We start from the raw sequence: 22183 nt of genomic DNA, 5'->3' as shown, positions 1-22183 counted from the left end.
TGCAAAAGACAAGACAGCACAGGTCACAGAAGAGTCAGCTTGAGACCCACAAGGTAGGTGACACTCAGGCAGACCCCCCTAAGGCTGGGAAATGCCACGGCCATAGAGCCAGCCGCAGAGAGAATGACAGAGTCCAGTGAGGAAGGAACAAAATGCATACCTAATGCCTTAATCAAAAATATTACAATGTTCGGTTATGTGTACAAATGTCTCCTATGGCTAAAGATAAACTTTACAAAATACTCCCAGGGAAACATCAAATGAATAAAGACGTCACCAGTTGTGGGCTGTTAGAACACTGGGACTGCTGAGAAAGGGGTGCCCAGTTAGTTTTAAAGGTGGTTCCACGTCTGAGAAATACAGTATCTCCCCTAGCTCTGTGCAATCAGCCGCATTTGCATCTGCACAGCATCCTCCCTCAGAATATCTCAAAGTCAAGAACTGACCTGAAGACTCATAATGTACCTGGAGTTTTACTGATGGGCAGTAAGGGGCCAGGAGAAAGGAGATGAAGGCTGGAGACCCTCCAGCCCCATCAGTATACAAATCTGTTAACACCACACGAATCATTTTGCAAGAGTAGCCAGGTTCCGGGGGGAAACCGTTCCAGTATCGACTGACTGGCTTTGTTTTTGTTTTTGTTTTTGTTTTCTGGTTACCTAGCAACAGCAGGGCATAGTCTGTTTTCTTCTTTTCTGGTAAAAACCTTCTAATACATGGTTTAAAGGGAAGGCAAAGGTGGCTTGTGATTTGGGGGAAAAGCAAGGTTCCTGCTGCAGACCACGTTCTCCACGTTGTTCCGTGGACCACCATCCCTGAAGCTTGGCTCTGTGGCAAAGTTACAAACAACCAGCTTCAGCTGGAGCAGGAAGCAGAGGACATGTGGATACCCAGGTGGGAAGATGGAGAGCCCTGAGGGCCACATGCTCTTTCTTTCAGTCATTAACAAGAGGCCATTATAATCCTGGCCACATTTTATTCAAAGCCTCTATCATTTAGATGGATACACAGAACAGCTGGCATGCTGATGACAAAAACACTTGTAACTCTGACCCTCCTGACAAGGCTCTTCAGTTATTAGGGAGGCAGGTAGCAAAGCCTGGCAGGAATGAAGAGCCCAAAGTCCTCACAAGGCTCCACCTTCAGGGATGTGGCTTCCCCACTATTCTTCCTTCCACCACTGCCTCCACAGGGAGTAGACACCAGTCACCGGGAGGGGCTGACCTGTGCCTCGCCTGAGAAGCTGAGAGGACCCTTGGAGGAAGAGAGAGTAGGGGGAGGGGGTGCTGCACTCCACAGCTTTGCTCAAAGGTTTAGGCCATCTCAGACACCTCAGATATCCATTGACACTGGGGTGATGATTCTCCTGACCCTCATTCCAAATCCTGTACCTCAAATACTGGGAACTCACTCTGATACTGGAAACATAACTCTGGAAGATGCCTCTAAGTACCACCACGTATAGAGTGTTCCAGGTCTTCTACAGTCATCGTCTCTCTAAGCCTCAAAACACTGTAACTCACAAAGTACAGGTTGGGAAACCGAGGCTCAGGCCAGTTACACTTTTGCCCATCACACAGCCAGGAAGGAGTCTAGGTTTGAACTCAGAGGGCCATTGCCATTTGCCCATCTGCTCAAGATTCTCATGATCCCCATTTCTCCTTGTGCTGGAAATGGCTTGACCATCTTTGCTGAATTAAGAGACCCTGGATGTTTAACAGTTATCTTCCTTCCTAAGGACCACATTTTAAAGAGTCACTTACAAAAAAGAGAGAGAAAAAGACATTCTGAGCTCCTCCCAACTGACATGGTAATTACTATAAAATTAGGAAACGCCCTCATTGAATCAGGTAAACCCCAAAACCCCCAGGCAATGATTTCACTATCGCGGTAAAATAAATCAACCTAGAATGTCCTCTGTCCTTTGCCTGTCTGTGGTTATCACACATTTTCACACTTTCAACTCCTTTTCCCAGGCATTAGAATAAAACCGTTCCACCTCTAAGAATAAATATTCCCAAACTACTACTGATGTTTAATATTATACAACCTGAAAAACAGAAGCACACCTCAAAATTTCCATCTAGCAGATACTAACGGATTGGAGAATAGTTCACCCAAGCCGCCAACCACAGTGCTGCCTCCTCGTCAGCAGAAGGTCCAACCAGGGCGCAAGAGACACTGCATGGAGGATGGACAAGCATCCATCGAATGCGGCGGCTGGGAGGTAACTGCTGGTGACAATGCCAGGCACAATGGAAGCCCTTAATCCATGTAAGTTTCCTTCCCCTGGGTATGAAACATGTAGCAAAGAATCCAAAACACTGGTGAGGCTAGGTGTTGGGGAAGCCCCCTTAATGGTTCCTAGCGAAGACTTGTTCAAAAAGCCGAAGAACCCGATACACAGCAGAAAGCATTCTCTTGTCTTAAACTGTAGGCTGTAGTTGAGGAGGACAGAGAACCAAGAATGAACATGGGGGGGGGGGGATTTTTAATTTATGTGTGAGTATAAGAGGATATAGAGAGAGGCTTCATCAGAACTTCTTCAAATAAGAATAAAAATATAGGAGAAAAATATCTCTTAGACCCAAAAGTGAAGGAACGGCTGAGGCTGAAACCCCAGATGTATTAATGGAGGTTGCTGTGGCTGCGTGTCACCTGGAGGGGAACTCAATTTCCTTCTCCGTGTTCCTTCTTGGTTTGTACCTGAACTATTTAGGCGAGGTCAGACTGTCTGGCTTTGAAATTAGAAACCGTCTTGTGATTTCTGATTTTATTGCTCCATTTCAACCCTGAAAGAACTCCAGCACAGCAATTGTGTATTTCTCAAGGTCACCCACCTTTTTCCACACTTTTTACCCTAGAGAGTATGACCATCGTAGAGAACACTCAACTGAAAACACATTTGTTCAAATAAAACCTCACTGATTCAGAAAGCAGAATTCTTGGGGAGTAAAATGAATCATCTACTTTTATTTGTGATCGAAATGGTTGTAAATTACTGGACATAAAAAGAGAATACTTCTTTTTTTAATAAGCAAAGAAATATTAATACAATCATAATTTGGTCAACTAAAAACCAAGTGCTATTATAAAGAAACAAAACTTCAGACTACAAAGAACCTTTTAATCCAGTGTCTCAACACAACTGTCCCTCTTAGTTGACATAAAAGAAATAATTTGATCCTTACCATCCCTCTGGAAACTTAACAGAATGAACATTATTGACCTTTAAACACGGACGAATGAGCAGAAACACATAAAAGCCTAGTTAAACCAAGTGGAGAAGCAGAATCTTGGTGCAGGGTTTTTTTTTTTTTTTTCCTATTTAGCTGAACTTTTATTCACAGCCTAAAACTTCATCCTTCACAGGAAATTTCTTTAGATGCACTGTAGAGTCTAAGTCAGTCTTCTAACGAAGTTTCTAAAAATTCTAAGTGTCTGCATTTGTCTTGTGGACACGGGGCAGAGAATTCCCAGGCCACAGGCTGCATGGGGCACTGATACCCAGAGACAGCCCCCTAATCCCCCCATTTCTAGCCCTTCACTGCAACCTGATGGTTGAGATTTGCATTTATCGTTTTCACACTGTGCGCACCGGCTCTTGGAATTTCAAACAATCAGAGAAGAGGATGCGGGATCTGGGATGATACAACCACAGCGATCAGCTCCTGAAGGGCAGGAAGGAACATGGGCCCCCTCCATCCGCTCAGCATCATGGTCATGCTTTTGAGCCAATGGGACAATTGGTTACTTTCAAGACCAGACTGTAAACTCAAGGTATAAAATGCAACCATGTGTCATATGAAGAGTGAACAAAGTGTCCCCAAAAGTGAGATATGAATGAAATTTTTCAAACTGCAAGATAAAATGTAAACTTGGGCAAGTCATTTGCCCTCTCTGGGCTTCAGTTCATGAAGGATCCAACTGAAATCATCATTCAGGCCTCTTAAACTTCTTACACTGTAGGAGAATTTTTGCATCTGTGTTTTGGCTCAGTAATGCAGTAATGCACCAAATAATATTCTAGGGGTGCAAGAAACGGAAACATTTTTTTCAAGTGCTCTACGCCCAAGGAATGCAAATTTACTACCTTAGGTTGACTTTAAAAATAATGTTTTTAGGGTAATTTCCAGACATAGGTTCCACCCTTCTACTTTCTGTCTTCCCAAAAACATGTATTTGAGTTGAGCCCACCCAGTCCTTAAAGCACAGTATTTGGAAAGTTACTTAATTAGTGCAAATAACGGCCATGGTCAAATAATGGTCAAAATCTGAACTTGGTCTCCTCTTCTATGAACAGCAAACTTAAGAGTCATTTGTCGTAAAGAACAGAGGTGTCTAGAGTTTTACATATTTAACTCATCTAGTCTTTGCCTTCTTCTGGATTTTCTGGAATAGAAAAGCATTTTAAAGCCATGGTAATTTTTAAAGAAAAGCTTTGTTTCCATTTAAAAGCACCAGAAGAACTCCCATCATAAACATTAGCTGTCTAGGTCTGAACATTGTCCAGGTCTGAAAGCAGCTCAGCACTCCCCAACGGCCAGCAATGCAGAGCTACAGAAAGTACAGTGAGTCTACTGTTGGAATCACTGATGATGCCTTGTTCAGCCCTCCTCCTGTCTTATCCTATTCCATTCTCCCCAACAAACCTCACAAAACAGAGCTCCATGTCTCCTGGGTCTTGGCTCTGCTCTTCTTTATTTTAACGAAGTGTTCTGACTTAGACTTCTTGTTCCTGTATCCCTTGTGCATGTTCCTGAAATCAAACTTCACACTTTCCTAGAATAACACCACCTCCAAAGAAATTGTCATTAATGTTCCAAGTCTGCAAAATAACTTGTATGCCCTATTTAATGATTGATTCATGCTTATACTGTGAAACATTTACAAAATTGTTTCCTGATGGCATTACTGGCAATCACTGGTTTTTTTTCTCAGGAACTTTAATGCACAGCATTTTCCTTCTAATGGAAAACATTTATTGTACAAAGCTCAAGGTGTCCTCTGAGCAAAGGAAAATTGGTCTCTCTTGCTAATTTTGCTCAACTGCACTTCCCATTGTGAGCCACAAAGTGAGCCTCTGGCATAAAAACCAATCTGGAGTTGATATCTGAAGCCAACAATCTCAGTGTTATGATTCCCTTTATTACTCCTCATGTACCAATACTGCACCTGAAATAAAAGACCTGAAGTGTGCTCTGGGGCGGGGAGGGGTGTGTGTGCACGCACACACGCATGCGTGATGTACATGTGTACACTTGTAATGTAAGAAACCAAACTTACAGTTTTTTTTTTTAGGTTGTGACTGTTAGAGAAAATAAAGTTGGACTTTATATTCTTACTAGTAATTAACATATTGGAAATAATCTGTGTTGGTTACGTAGGTAATGATGACAAGGAACACAGCAATTGAAGCAATCAGTACAATGACGATATGATTATATTAACACAAGATGTGTTATGATCATTAGTCATTAATCAAACACAAGATGTGTTACGATACGCCAATTCTCTCTGGTGTCTGAACTCGGATTTGCTCTCACACTCTTTCTCCCCTGAAGAGTCCCGTGTTAAGGAGTCATGATCTCAGTATCAGCAAGCCCCACGGGAGGACGGGGCGAGTGCCACCACCTTCCTCTCTTCTTTGGGATGCATTTTGAAGTGTGTTTCTCTGAACAGGATACTACTAGGTATTGATGATAAAAGAATACCGTGGTCAAGCAAGTTGATGAAACTCTGGGTTAATCAAGTTTTTTTATTAGCAGATTCCTCAGAACTTTAACAGGCTCGCCTGCACTATAAACCTCTGAGAGGGAAAAACTCTATGCGGACAACCCCAGACTCGGGGAGATTTTTCTCACAGTGTACTTTGCAGTGTCATGTTCTATGCAACACACTCTGGGGAAGGGTGCACTAGCGATGCTCAATCTCTGGTAGACTTAGAAAGACAGACAGTAAATGACCAAGGTGCCAGAATAAATCAGGGGTGGGAAGCTGGAAATGGGTGAGGTTTTCCAAAGTCAGAAACTTTTAACCCTGTATATAATGTCTAGAGTGGACTTGGGTAATCACCATCAATAGCTGCTAACACCATTAGGAGAAAAGTTGATGGGGAACTTTTTGGAGGGAGGGGATTGAACCTAGGACCTCATGCATGCCAAGCACGTGCTCTACCACAGAGCTACACCCACCATCCCCCAAACTTTATAATGGATGAATCAAGCTGACAACATCTGAATCCATGGATCAATCTTAATATCACAAAAAGAGAAACAGATATGGCAAGCCTCCTGATGGGATGCACAGGAAAGATACAACATTAATATTATTTAGGAAATAGACAACCCTATCTATGAAGATTTTTCATGTCAAAAAATAAAGCCTGTATCTAGTCAAACATCAAATACCTATTCCCAAGTTGACAGGAAATACAGCCAGAGAAGATTATGTTAAATGACACCATATGGATGCAATCAGCAAAATCTAGAACGCAGAAAATTTTTCAAAAGAAAAATATAATTTTTTCAGAAAAAAATATCTTTTCAGCACATAAACAACCCAGTCTTTTCAAGATTTATAAATCTTTTGTAAGATTTTTTTTAAGGCAAGGGAACCTTAGATTAAAGGAGACTTTTAAGAGATACAAACAAAATGCAATATATCAAATTATTTGGATCCCATTTTGAACAAACCAAGGGAAAATATTGAGACAATCAAAGAAATGCAAGTACTGACAGTATGATTTTAAGTAAAAATTGTTAAGGTATCCAAGGTATAAAAATGATACTGTGGTGATGTAAAAAAAAATAAAAAAGAGTGCGCATCTTTTAGAGAAAGATACTGGAGTATTTTTGGATGAAATGATGGGATGTTCTGGATCTGCTTTAAGAAAGCCTGACATGAGAGGAGAGAAGAAAAGGCACTGATGAACCAGGGTTGGCTGTGTGCTGGTAATCGTTAAAGCTGGGAGGTCATCAAATCATTCTCTCTACTTTTGTATATATGTTTAAAACATTCTATGATAAGTTTTTTAAAAGTCCATAGTCTTCCATATATTTGGAATATAAAATTCTAAAGGTTTCTCTATTATTCCAATAGCCAAGCTTTTGTATGTTTGATATAAACAGAACATTGCGGCAATAAATCAGATGCCTCTTCTGGACGCCGAGTGTGTTTATATCAAGTTTAATGTGACTGTATGACAAGTCATTGGCAAATGCTGTGTATGGGTTCGTGTCTATTTAGAAAGATACACAATTCAATGAACCTATTCCATAAAATAGATGAGGTTCATTTGAGTTTATAGCTATCCATAAAAATGATACAGATTCAGGTATGGTCTTTGCTTTTGCCTAGAAAGGCTAACATATCCTAAGTGAAATGTAATTCAGAAAAGATCTCATTTTATACCCTAGGTGTATTTGTCCTTGGCCAAAATGAATTGATAAGGTTCTTTTGGAATTTAGTTTCCTATTCTTTAGCCTTTTGAGTTTACATAAAGCTAAAAAGTGATTTTTTTTTTAAGAATTAGGAACTAAAAGTAGCACGTCTAGTCCAGCAACATCAAAGTCAACTTCAGTTCATAATAATAGTAGGTATCAATAGATACTGTCAAATGAACTAGTGAATTCGTCATTCAAAAATTCTCTCTAATTAGAGTTGTGGGAATCGCCAATTTGAAATTCTTTTTTTTTTTTGTATATATATTTTTATTGAAGTATAGTCAGCTTACAATATTGTGTCAATTTCTGGTGTACAGCATAATGCTTCAGTTGTACATATAATATATTCGTTTTCATATTTTTTTCACCATAAGTTACTACAAGATATTGAATATAGTTCCCTGTGCTATACAGGATGTATGTGTTGTTTATCAGATTTTGTGAGAATTCTCCTGTATTTCGAAGCAAGAGACACTCTGCCAGAGTTCAGCAGGTGTTCTTTGCGATTCAGTAGGATTGTAGGTGTAATTCTCGATGTATTTGTGGGACAGGGCGAGCTGTGAGTCTCTCTACTCCGCCATCTTGGTACCTCCCCCTGAAATTCTTATGTTTAGAAAGTACCTTAAAATTTCATTTCTTGTCTTCTCAGCAGCCTCAAACTGAAAATGTAGTCAAGATAGAACTGCATGATAGGGCTTCTATCTTTAAGCCTATCGTTATTTGACCTTCAGTCAAACATTAAAGTCAATCTTCACACCAAGCCACAATGGCAGGTACAGCATGACTAGGAAGGAGAGCGCCTAGAACAAACATGGAGATAAACCTAACCTGAAAACAGAACACAAGAGAAACACAGGAAGCTGAAGAAAACATCACAAACCATAATATCTTCAAAGATATATTTAATAGACATTTCAGCCACCACACAAGATTCCACAAAGTAGGAGCGATAAGAGAATAAGGGAAATCTCTTAAAAATTAAATATATGTTGGCTGATTTAAAAAAAAAAAAATCAGTAGAATAGTAGGAGGTTAAGGACAAGAAAATCTCCCAGAAAGTAGAACAAAAACATGAAGAAATGGAAATAAAAGGAAAAAAAAAAAAAAACAGAAAAACCAGAGGATCCAAGGTGTCCAATTTATAACTGGAAACAGTTCTAGTGAAATAAAACTGAAAAGAAGCAATTTATTTTAAAGAAGAAAATATCTCAGGATGAAAGGAAACACATTTCTAGATTGAAAGAGACTAATGAATAATTAGTAAAAATGATTTTTAACAAAAGGCCACACTAAGGCATGTAATCGAATTCATCCAAGAAGGAGTAAACGGACAATTCTAAAGGTTTCCAAAAAGCAAGAGCAGGTCACAAACATAGGATTAAAATCAGAACAGCATCAGACGTCTCAACAGCAACGCAGGGAAGGGGAAGAATCAAACCCTTCAGAATTCTGAAGGAAAATAATTTTGACCTAGGATTCTAAGCCCAGATATGTTATAAAAAACCAAGTGTAAAAGTAGCAAAAATGAATACGTGAAATGAAAAAGACATTTTAACTAACTTGGGAAAAAATGTGCTTTCATTATACCTTTTCTTAGGAAAGTTCAGAGATATGCTCCATTAAGTAAAGGAAGATACCACAGAAGAGGAAGGATGGGGCTGAAGACACAGGACCCAACACAGGAGAGGCGTGAAGAGATGTCCCAGGAGACAGCCGCCCTGCAGGCCTGGATGCAACAAGGGCGTATTAGAACAAGAGGACAGAGGATTCTGAAAGGGATGTTTCCAGAAAGGAAAATGAAGCTGGTGGATTTTGGAATGTGTTGAGTATATGTAAAATAATATTGATCAATATTGTTGAGAGAAGTAGAGGAACTTGGGAAGAAAACACAGGAGGTGGGAAAAAAAATTGAGAATACTGAAAAAATAAGGCAGATGGTTAAAATTTCAGTAGGATAGAACAGAACAGTCAATAACATTATTTTTAGTAGCTTGTGTACATAGAGTTGATTTTTCTCCACCTTGAAAGAGCTCAGCTCTCACAAATGTCCTTTCCAATCTTAAAATATCCACATATAACTGTAAATATGATTCCTTGGAAAACTACTCAAAGTACAAAATATATTGAGCCCATTCAAAAAGAAGTAATGTGTCTGCATAATTAAGATTGGATACTTTTGAAATTCCAATAGACTGGCGTTAGAACAAACCTTTATGAACAGGCACTTCAGAGAAGAAAAAACCCAAAAAGCGAATAAATATAAATAACGTGCCAAAGCTCCCTGAAAGAATTGAAAAGAATTGAAAGAATGAGTTACCCATTCCATATCCACGATATCAGCAAACTCTAGAAGCCTAACAATAGTAGGTATCAGGGAGAATCTGGAGAAACTGGAACTCATATATTGCTGCTGAGAGTCACATGACAATTTTACAGAGAAATCAGTAGTACCCAGGGAAACCAAAGACATCCCTGCCACTTCTAGGTGTTTATAATCTAAATAAATTCTCATTGATGTGCACAAGGAAATGTGCATAAAAGGATGTTTACTGAGAATCATTTGTAATAGAAACAAATTTAGAAACATCCTAATTACTCATTAGTAGGATAATGAATATGCTGTTTGTTTACTAATTAAATAGTATACAGTAGTTTAAAAATTAACTGTTCTACATGTATGAATATGCATGTTGCATGAAAAAAATAAGTTGCAAATACACACACACACACACACAAATGTATGGGGGGGAGAGAGGGAAGGGCAGGCTAGTCTATAATATCACTACATTATATGTGTCCATAAACAATATATTTTTTTGTTGTTTTTCACTACCTATGTATGTATCCATCAATGATAAACAATGTATTTTTTGCTTGTTAAACAAAACAAACATATGATATATTGTTTACGGATACATAAATGTTTAAATGGCATAAAAACATACTACGGAAATGATATACACCAATTACAGGAAATTGATTAATTCTGAATAGGAAAGAAAGAGAAAGATAAGGGGGAGGGATTTTATAGCTAATATTTCTTTAAAAAAAAAAAGGGCAGAGAGATCTCTGAAGCATATATGGTAAAAGGTTAACTTCCGTTAAATGTACGCCTGATAACGTATTTTATATGCTTTTTTGTAAGTTTGAAAATTTTCATAATTAAAACTTTTATGTTACAAATGCATTAAAATACACAGCAATAACTGCAACATGTGGTCTTTATTTGCATCCTGAGTCAAAAAAAAAAAAACTAGAAAAAGGACACACGTGCTACAGTTATAAAACAACTGGAAATTTAAACACTGACTATATGTTGATATTATGGAATTTTTGGTAATTTTTTCCTAGGTGTGATAATAGTTTTAAAAAGAGAGCCTTATCTTTTAGAGACATATACTGAAATGTTATATATCAATAAATGTTTACATATGATTTTCAGAATTTGCTTCAAAATAATGCAGGGTGTGTGTGGTTGAGGGGACAGCTAGGAATCTAGAGGGAACGTTTCTGACGCTGAGCGATGGTACATGAGTGGCTCTCACACTCCTCTGCTTAATGTTGTACATGTTTGAAACTGTCCACACATTCAGGTAGGCAAGAAATACATCAAGCTCAAATTTTACATCAAAACAAATTAAGATGTCCCAACCTCACAGTCCCTGTTAAGAGGTAGGCATGGTTTTTTGAGATTTTCCTGAATTAAATGACATGTGGGTCTCCAGCTACAAGGACAGGGCAGTATTTTCATAGCATTGAATTCCTCTTAAGGATGTGAGAGACCAGGGACTTCTAAATACCATGGCAATAAAACTGGAAATGGCCTGCTGTGACCCTACCCACATTGAAAGAGTTATGCTTCTCATTTTGCTGAAAGAAGAATTGAATTCACTTCTCTGCCAGGTGAATAATGCAGGAAATCAAGCTAGGAATTTTAATGCTGCATTTACTTCTTACTGGTTCAGCAGAGGGAAAAGCAGCTGTTTAAATTCATCAGCATACAAGATCCAGTGTTTCTGTTTAAACCAGAAAAAGGCAAGCAATTAGCTCAAACACACCCAAGCTAATTAGTTCTACCTACTTCTTAATAATTATGTTATTACCAGACTTTAAAAAAAATGGCACTCAATTCTTTCAAGGTATACAAATGAGCGTATTTTTCTCTTGACCTACCACAAAATTGAGAACTCAAAATGATGCCTTTTTCTGTCCCAAGAAATTGGTATGTACGGTTTTCAGAACAGAGAATTTCTTCTTTTTAAAAACGAGAACCACTTTGTAATTCTTTGAAGTAGCATTTGCTAAGAAACCAAAGCCTGAAATATCTTTTCTGACTGCAGCCTCAAATTTATGTCACTCAAAAATGATTCTAATTTTAAAAGTACAACATAATATATAGAAAACTGTTTTTGTTCAGTGGAGATTTTCACACACTTAGCATTCTTTCCATATTTATGTTTGCTATCATAGTAAAGATGACTATATTACATTTCTGGAAATTAAACTTAAATATTTTCAGAAATTGTACCATAAGAGAAGGAGGCCGTTTGCAGAAGAGAGACAAAATTAGGACTTTAAATTACCGAAACAGCAATCAAGAGAGAACATACATCACAAGAGAAACCACTTCTCCCCTTGGAGGTCTCCCTTCCTGCAGGTGAACTTCAATTGTCTTATGCATACAAGCATCACATGCAGCCACTCTAAATGTTAATATTTGTGCTTCCTGACAGGTTGGTGACCTGTAACCAACACTGGAGCCCAATGAAAGCTAATTTCCTTTTAATTATCTGCCTGGTGACACAAATCCCCAAGTTAGCATATATCCTCCTCGTTTTAGACAGATCTCGTCCTTCTGTAAACAACTCTTCTTAAGAAGGAGCCATAGTATTACCATATAATTTAACTTCTCTTTAGTTGAATCAGCCACCAAGAGCAAAGAACAAGTAGCCTCAGCTACTCGACTAGTGACCAGTAGCCCCAGCTCCTTCCAGGCCACGAGGGCCTAAGCACACTGCCCTCCGAAAGCCTATTACGTCACAGAATAGGAAGGTGCCACCACAGACAACTACAAAGAAGGCAGGATAACCTGCCCAACCACGAATGCACACCGTCCACAGTTGGACACCACTTCGGAGAGAGTGTTTCCATACAGAGTGGCCAAGACAGGCTTCAGAGCACAGAAAGAATCTGAATGGAGCCTGGCTGGCCAGAATGTCAACAGGGAGAGGTGGCCTTGTGTGGCGGTGGCCCAGGTGGAGTTCCCCACTACTGCGAAGGGGAGAAAACACTAGATGCTGTCAGCAAAGGGAATGTCGGGTTCTGGAGGAAATACAAGTTTGTGCACATCAAGAAGAGGGGTGGACGTGTGTTGGAAGAGTAGGTCGTGGAGCATCTTGAATGGGAACATTGGGAGATTTAACTTTAGGAGGTAAGCCTGGCAGCTACTGGTGGTCAGGACCCTTCTATGGTCCCTTGTTGTCTATATACTTGGCTTCACCTACACATGTAGGTCCAAGGGCAGGGGCAGAAGGGAGCTGTTTTTCCCCGTTTTTTTTTTTTCTGCTTGGAAAGAGTCCACATTTAGCCAGTCAAGTTTCCATCCCTTTGATGGACAAAGCATTAATTTTTTTTTCCAGTTAGTAGAGGGTGTGTTGGAATGAAAACTGTTCTGAGCTTCTTGTCCATTCATTCTTCAACAAACACTGAGGGCCTAGTATGTGCCCTGCACTGGGTTGGACGCCAGGGAAACCGAGTTGAACATGATCTCGTCTCAGCACCCAGGAAGTTTACCGTCTGTACAGGCACTTTGAAAACTGTTTCAGTTTCTTAAAAGTTAAATAGGCATCTATTCCAGGAGGAATTCTATTCCTAGGTATTTAGCCATGAGAAACAAAAACATAATTCACAAAAAGTCCTGGACAAGAATGTCTATAGCAGCTTTATTCCTAAGAGCCAAAGACTAGAAATAAGCCAGGTGTCCATCCACAGAAGACTGGGAAGTAACTGGGGTAAATTCATCAACGCAAGATTCTTCAGTCATGAAAGGGGACCAACTATAGATTCATGCCACAGTGTGGAGGCATCTCAAAAACAGTATGCAGAGCAAGAAAACCTGGGCACATCAAGGTACACTGTATCTGATTCCATTCCAACCTAGAATAAGCAAAATTAACCTGTGGTGATGGAGAGTAGATGGGTAATAGGGAAAACAAGTGACAAAATATGGTGGAAAGTAATGCAAGGAGCTACTGGACACTGTAAAATCACAAGGAGAGCTCGTAACCCAGATCGGGAGGGTCTGCATAAGCACCTGGAAGAAGTGACGCTGGAGTCAAGTCTTGAAAGATAGGTAAGAGTTAACCAGGTTGGGAATAAAGGGCAGAGGAGAAGAGATTCCTGACAGGGGAAACAGATGAATGGAAGGCGGCGCTGGGGGGGGGGGGTGGCGGGGAGCAGAGGGGCTGCTTTCACATAAGTGAAGGAACCTCACGTGGCTGGACCACAGGGGGAGAAAGGCCGGAGCAGCATGAGTGGAGGCTGTGAGATTAGAGGCCAGATCAGGCCTCCAAGCCCAAGCACATCAGCTCCTGTGCTTCTTCAGCGATGACTGACTTCAGCACACGGTGCACTTGAATAAGCCCAAGAAAGGTCTCCAAAAAAAGCCCTAAGAGGACTGGACATGAACCCTTGTCCACAGGCCCCAGTGCTGGCCTGGGGCTAAGCAAAGCTCTATCATAAACTTATTGTGTTGGATTTGGTTTTCAAAAGACAACCCACGTGGTAAATCATGTTGGGATATGTATGTCATTTGGATTTCAATTGTTCCTACAGGAGGAAAAAATACATTTGAAGGGTGTGCCACACACAATGAGCTTCTTTCAACACCCACTCACAGCAGTGGTTTTTTTCCAGTGTATTTTAAGGAATAGAAGCCCTGCAAGATTCTGGGCTGCAGAAGAGGATGCTGTGGTTAAATCGGTTTGGGAAGTGCCACGTTCGGAGGTTCACAGTACACAGGAGCACAATGGAAGTTTTGAAGAAGCTGTGTAGTCCCCAAACCACCATTTCCCAATAACATCTGACTATGGGAACTTTCTGTCATGTGCTGCGGAACATTTTTTGAGAAGTGTCTATTTAGATAATACTCAAATGAGACATAATACATCCTTCAGGTCCCAGAGCAACCATTTTGGAAGCAACCCAGAGGCTCAAGTGACCGAATGCACTTCCTGACGATTGACTCCTTTCTTAACACAAGATGTAACAGTAACAGTGACAACAACTGTGTCTACCGAGCGCTTCCAAAGGTTTCAGAATTTTACATTTTGTCTTGTAAAATCCTCATACTACCTACAAAGTAGACACTCTCAGAAGTCCAATTTTATAGATGAGGAAACCGAGACACCGCAAGTTTAAACACTCACTTAAATGTTCACAGGCAGTAAATGACAGAGGCAGGAATCTGAACCCAGGAGCAATTCCCAGGCCTTCGAGCTCAACCCCCGTGCCTGGCAGCCATCTCCACTGTCCCAGCATAACCAAGTGCATTCACGTGTTCATGCGTTCATCGGTGAATCCATTCATTTATTCATTCATTCAAATCCCTCCCTTAGAAGTAAAGCACCAGGAAATGCACTTACAGTTCATGACGCTGGAAAAGCATCATTTTAGTCTTTTTGCTGAAATTTGGTTTAGGAGAGGGAAGAAAGTAGATTCTTTTCACCTTTAAATGACAGGGAAATACTGCATTGATTACTTTCCTCACAAGAACATCTATCTCGCCTTGATCATTTTGGTCAAAAATGACATTGTTAGACATGTTTCCACCCTCGTGTTTTGTTTTTTTTTTTTTCTGGGTCAGTGTTGAGTCAGTCATTCAATCAAGCCTATCATGAAATACATTTTCTGAAAATTTCCCAAACTGCACATCCTCAAAGTTAGCCAAGAGTCTAAAAAAACAAAATAATCATCTCTAAATCTATATCTACCATATCTACATATCAAAATTTCTTTATCCTTATTTGAAGAGGAAATATTTTAATTTGTTAAAACTCTTCCACATTCTTACCAGAAGCAGTAACTTCTTTGAGTAGGATCACTTTAACGTGAGTTTTCCCAGTACTTTGTTAGCTTCCAGGCTCACACAGTGAAGATTTAGGCTTTTGTCCCCACGTTCATTAAGGTAATCAATTCACACCCAGCTCAGAGCCAAGGGAGCCCATGAAAGACAAACGTAGTACCTGATCCTTCCTGATGCTTTACCTCAGGCTGCTTGTTCAGTGCATAAAATAACTAAAACTTAAAAAAAAATCTTCGCAGGTAGTTGAGTGGATACCCTTAAAGGCGGCCAAACACGTCCCCCCCCCCCCGCCCTTGCCGTGTTGCCGCTCCTTACAAAGGGGAGGGGGCCCAGCCCACAGTCCTCAGGGGGTAACCGCACTACCTCACACCGGAGCCCAAAGGCAAAACACGCCCTCACCACTACATGCTGACTAACAGACCATCACACTTTGGCCCAAGCGTTCACTGTCTTCTCCTTCCAGTTTCTGTGCCAGTGAAAAGTAGTTTGCATATGCGAAACTGTTTGAGTATATTTTAGAGCTCATGCTAAACAGAAGAATGAAGCATCCAAAAATACAGGATGAGCTCTGCTTTGGGTATCATCTATCATGCCAACCTGGATAAATTCACAAGGAATTAAAACCAGGACAGCTTTTTTCGGTAGGAATAAATCCATCAAGAGTCAGAAGTGTAACCTACTCACTGGAAGTAACAACACAGCTCTGAAAACCTTTAGTTTCTTAAAAGGTACAATCTTAATCAGATGGAATATACATTTAAGCTTCTATATTTGTTATAAGAACATCCTCAAAACAGAACCATATGGAAACAAGTATAGAAAACACAATCTACACATATCCAAGAGTTTAGGCTTATATAATTTTAAGAATATTTAATACCTCCATATTTACTATGCTAAAATAAGAAAAAGAAATCCAGCAGAGCTGAACAGTTAACTGCAAGGGTACATCTGAGATGACAAGAATACAAACCTAAGATCCTAAACACACAGATTCTAGAAGCGTTTGGCAAAGCCAAGTACGTGAAGCCTCTTCCTCCTTGACTTCTAGTATCACACCATCCCATCTTCTGCCATCTGCCTCTAGCAAATGTCAGTGCCAGGATGGAAACACGCTTCCTTTCTGAATCATTCCTACAAAGACTCCCCCAAATAAGGCTGACTGCACTTCAGCACGATTGCCCTGAATTCAGGGGGAAAAAAACCAAAACCATGGTAATTGTTTCAGTAATTCCGAAGAATCCAGAAGCCCTCCCACCTAGATGACTGGTATCTAAACTGAATGAGATAAACACTCACAGACTCCTATATGACAGCCCAAACCATCTTTGAGAAAGAGAAACATCAAAGCTCAGAACGTACAAGAAAGGACTGAGGCTTCCAAGGACACATTAGAAAACAGAATATTAAAATCACCTGCTCCTTTGGAGTTTTGCATGGAGTGGTCTCTGAGCATGCAACTCGTGTTTTTTGTTGCTGGTGGGTTTATGAGACGCAGAGCACAGGGCCTTTATTGCAGTGTTACAACGTTCTGTATGATTAATTGATTGCAAATCACCACACAGGGTGCCAAGATCAGTGGTAGGAAGCAGGTCATTAAATAAAATGAAAACTCTGCCAATGTTTTGCTTGTAAATGTTTCTTCCAAAGCCTTACAACGGCCCCAGTCCCTACAAAATGACCTCAATTCACCTGGGAAGTAAAATCTCCTGTATTCTTGGCAGATGAGCCAAATATTCTATATTTAATCCAAACCTCCAGTATGTTATGTTTTGGGGGTTGGGGGGGGGGAGAGCTGTCATGTAATGAAATTTGCACAAAGAGCTATGGAAAAGAACTACCATGAAAATAATTAAATTTTGCACAGTCTTAGCGTGAAACTGTTCAGTAAAAGGCTCAAAGTCCTCTCCTGCATAACTTGGAACCTTGTAAGACTACATTTTTCCTTAGGTAAAACTTCAAACCAAGCTTTAACATTTCAACTTAAATTGAATTAATGTCTCATCCAGAAGGAGAATGGATATCTTGGTCCCGCATCCAGGGAAACTCCACAGTGATTTATCGTGGCAAATTAACATCTCTACAGATCAAAACTCAGGCCCCGGCTTAATTATTATCTGGCTCGACGTCTGAGCAGAACAACAGGACAAGACTTCTCCCCTCAACCAGCTGTTTCTGGGTACTGACCTGCTGAGAACACACAGGTGCCTTTCAGTCAGTCTGTCGGTCTAGGGTAAAGCAAAGGGAAGTATTTCTTAAGATGCCACCGCCCTTAATTTTAAGATTGCTGTAATAAATATGTGATCTTTCAGGCAATATTTGAAGGCTGACAAGTAGAAGGTGGTGCCAGGGAAACTGGTCCACATTCTAGGAGTGCACTTAGCTACACAGATACTAATTGTCTTGCCTGGGGAGATACACTGGGCTGTTAAACAGGATTTAGCAGAAGAAAAAGCATTTATGAAAGTGTTTCATTGATGCTGAACTAGCTGCCCGTGTTTAATTCACTGGTGTTCGAGCTACTTTACAGTTCAGAAAGAAATACCCCAGCGAATAGCTAGGCTAACTAACTGTTATTGATGTAACAATTAAATGCTACGTTGTTTATGTGCTGTCTTCCTAACTCATTTCTACTTGTTGGGAATAAATTAAAGCATTTTATGGAGAATGTGTTTTAACTTTTGGATTTTTCAGTGACTACCCAGGGCCATTGGTGGCTATATGTACAATGTTCTGAAGGGGAAAGTAACTCATAAAAAGATGCTCTCTAGAGTTGAACAAACTGGTAAACAGGACTGTACACCAGAAAACAAATTTATTTTGACATTAATGAGAAAGGAAAGTTGGTAATTGTTAAAGTATGCTACCTGGAATCCAGGAAGGTCCTCAAGGCAAACAATCTTGTAACAACCTTATAGTTACCCTGACATTTTAAGGATGCCATCTAACATATACTCAATTTAGGAAAGTTTTGAAACTCACCTGATCCAGGTAGCTAGCCTGTGTGTCTTAACCCCACAGGTCTGCTGCTTTTCCTCAACCTCTTTCAATGCCTCAGTCGAGTCAGGCTGTGTGGCTCAAGCTCACAGTTGCTTTCATTCCTGCTAAAGAGTGTAGACCTTGCCTCCTTCATTCATGGCGTAATTATTTATCAGATGTTCATTATATGCCAAACACTGTGCTTGGTGCGTGTGTGAGAGCGATTAACAAAGGAGATACCTGGAGTTCCCCACCCCCTTGAAGCTTATTCTGCAGAAGGACAGGGAGACGTAACGTACATTATTACACATGTAATTGATTCAAATTATGAGAAGTGCTAAGAAGAGGTGCTTCCGGGTGATTCTGAGCCTTGATTTTTATCAGTTTATCCAGGACCAACAAGGACAAATCAATTCAGGATAACTGAACTCAAAAAGAGATGAAGGTCATAAACCAGAACACAATTTTTACATTTAAAGTGAGAAATGGTTTAAACCAAAATCCTCCTCTTGGGTGTCCTCAACATTTTCTATCTGGTAGGAAAGCCTATTCAGGGAACTCCAGTATTATTTGAAGTTTCCCTGAGGATATGTTGATATAATGCAAGCATTCTGTAGATGTGGAAGCTCTACACGCCACATTGAGGTGTTTAGTCTTTTTTAAAAAGATTTTATTGTGTATTTTTAAAAATTCTTTTTTACTTTTTATTTATTTAATTGGGGGGGATTAGGTTTACTTATCTATTTATTTTTGGAGGAGGTACTGGGGACTGAACCCAGGACCTTGTATATGTCAAGCATGCTCTCTACCACTTGAACTATGTCCTCCCTCCGAGATATCCGGTCTTGTTGCCAGAATATTTCTTACATTTGGTCCTGAAAGCATGGCTGACTGATGCAACCTCTTCCTCTACAGAGAGCAACAAGGGGAAGCAAAAAGCTGTGCTTCCAGGACGTCCCCGCAGGACAGTGCTAGTGATACACTAGCAAACGCCTCCACTTGGAGCAGTAGGGAAAAGAAGCTAACCCTTTATATCCTAATGTATTTCCATTCTGAGTAAAAAAAAATTCTGCAATTTATGGGTTTTTAAAACATCGTATTTTAAACTATTAGCTTCCTACTGACATTTAGGGGACACTTTCACTTCTACCAGCATGCTACCTTGGAATCACAATTACAATGAATTCTTTCCAGCAGGAAGGGATGAAGCTGAAGTTCACTGGATCCCAGAACATGTGTGGCTTTCTTTTTCTTTTTCTTTTTTTTCCTTTTTAGAGCTTAGGAATCACGCAGCCGAGTTAGCTTTTGAACTGAGGATCTCTAACATCAAGCCCAGCACTCCAGGCTGGCAGGGCGAGAACAGACAACAGGATGGCCGCTTTGGAATCACCAAAGGAGAATGTCAGATAAACAAACCTGCAGGCCCAGCCCAGTCCTACCAAATCAGAATTCCTGAACAGAGGAATTCATACTTTGACTGCCTTCTCCCAGAAACCTGATGCACAGCCAGCTACATTGCCCATGGTTCCAGCAGCCAATCCCACCCCTGGCATCTTACTTCTCATCAGCCTCATAGTTAGAAGGTGACCCTTATAACCCATCACAGGATTTGGGTAGCTGGAGATGGGGGGTGAATTTCTCTGTGTTTTAAGCCACTAGCCTTAACTCCATCCACTATACTCAACTCCATTTTTCTAAATTCATCTTTTCACAGAGACTGAATGAATAAAAAGTTAAAAAGAAAAGTGTCTTATCAAAAAACAGAGACAGCAACCACCGTCTCACAAGAGTGTTGTAAAGAACAAATGATACCATTAACTTAAATATGTTTCTCAACGGCATGAAGTGCTGGTAACATTACATGATTAATTCCTCCCAAGGTGAACTAATTGGGATGAAACTTCCAAGCCAGGAGGACTATAACCTCCTCAATTTAAGTGAAGAAGAAAAATCAGTTAGACTATCTGTTTTCACAAATAAAATTTTACTGGAACACAGCTAATCTCCTTCCTGACGTATTGTCTATGGTTTCTTTTGAGCTACAATGGAGACAAAGACCTGAGGGACTGAAAAGACGAAGGTATTCACTATAATCCTTTAAGGAAAAATTTGCTACCCACTGAAACAGACGGTCATATTCTCCTTAGCTGAGCACTCTACATCTTAAGCAAGCCCTAGAAATGGAATCATCGTGGTTAGATGGACACAGGGGTGAGTGAGGAGAGAGTCCCCAGATCCTGCTTTGTAGATGTGATGCTGTCTCTGCCGGTCTTGGATCATTGTCCCAGGAGTCACTGAGAGTGAAAGGAGCATGACTTATCCTGCAGGGATTTTGGTACCTACATGGTTACAATCTTCCTTTCCAAACCCAACCCTTAATCCCTTCGAGAATAAAGCCACACTGCACTAGAGAGGTCAAATATGTAACGCATAGATGACAGGTGTGTACGTACATGCTTGTATACACGTACATGCATGTAGAGTTTTTTTCATATTTTAAGTTCAGGATGACCCAAGGTCAGGCCTATCCTCTGGAATCCTTCGTACTGATACACTCTCGCTCCAGCAACTTGTTCAAACCAAACTGGAACCGAGGCGGGGATGCAAAGGCAGCCACACGGCTGGCTGGCTGCCTCTGAATCCACCCACCTGCTGGCTGTGCTCTCCCATGTGTACTGGGCTCTGTGCGCCCAGGCAGGATGGCCCTGGCCCAGTTGGCTTACAGCCAACCTGCCCCCAGAGAACGATGCCATCAGGAAGCTGGCAGGCAGCACCGTGGCTCACCAGGCTCTGCAAACAAATGGCATGTTTCCCTTTCCTGGTACAAAATCTGCAAAAGGTGAAAGTCAATCATCCACACTTGTCAGTGAGAAAGATTAGAATGAAGTCTTTGAGCCCAATTATTTACTCTCTTGTCATGACGTCAGTTACTGAGAGCAAGCAGTACTGCAGTTTCCTTTAAAATGTTAACCAAAGTGACAGCCAAGATTCTAGAAGAAAAGATAAAGAGCTGATCAGTGATTTCCCAATTGTGATTACAGATCTATCTGGATAATAATTTGATGTCACAGTGAATATTCTCAGCCTCTCAGCTATGGCTTTACTTAAGCAATCCAAAACAAAGGCAGCTAACATTCCTACCAATCACAGAGAGAGTTCAAAATTCCCAAAGCTCCTTAATTAAGGTCTAGGTTTGGAAAAATGGCCTAATGAATCTATAGGCAGTATTTTCTGCCCTAATTTCTGTGTTGACACAGGCTTGATAGCAGATACCTATATCTATAAATATAAAGAATATAGATATTTATCATAATTTTACTGTCATGAATTTTTAAACAAAATTTAGTTCACTTCCCTAAGCAAGTTTTTTTTAAAAAGTTCACACTGTAGTTAAATTATAGCTCAACTTCGGTACAGTTTTTTTTTTTAATTAAAGCTTTCATGGCACCTAAAAATAGCAATGAGGAAAAAAATCATTTTTCTTTGTTAAAGGCTGAATTGTGTTCCCCCCAAAATTCATATTTTGAAGTCCTAATCTCCATTACCTCAAAACATATTTGGAGAGCCTTCAAAGAGGTAATTAAGCGAGGTCATTAAGGTGGGTCCTAACCCAATATGGCAACTGTCCTTTAAGAAGATGAAATTAGGACTAAGATTTGGACAGAAGGAAGACCAT

General features: G+C 40.2%; 1 protein-coding gene across 6 annotated transcripts in view; it reads right to left on the bottom strand.

The window, feature by feature from the left end:
• Window positions 1-22183, bottom strand: part of ARHGEF28 (Rho guanine nucleotide exchange factor 28) — a 276756-nt gene that overhangs the window by 1179 nt on the left and 253394 nt on the right. The window lies entirely within an intron of this gene.

The sequence above is a fragment of the Camelus bactrianus genome, chromosome 3 (assembly GCF_048773025.1).
Source record: "Camelus bactrianus isolate YW-2024 breed Bactrian camel chromosome 3, ASM4877302v1, whole genome shotgun sequence".
NCBI classification, from domain to species: Eukaryota; Metazoa; Chordata; class Mammalia; order Artiodactyla; family Camelidae; genus Camelus; species Camelus bactrianus.
The sequence above is the reverse complement of the archived record's forward strand: the minus strand, read 5'-3'. Positions and strand labels throughout refer to the sequence as shown.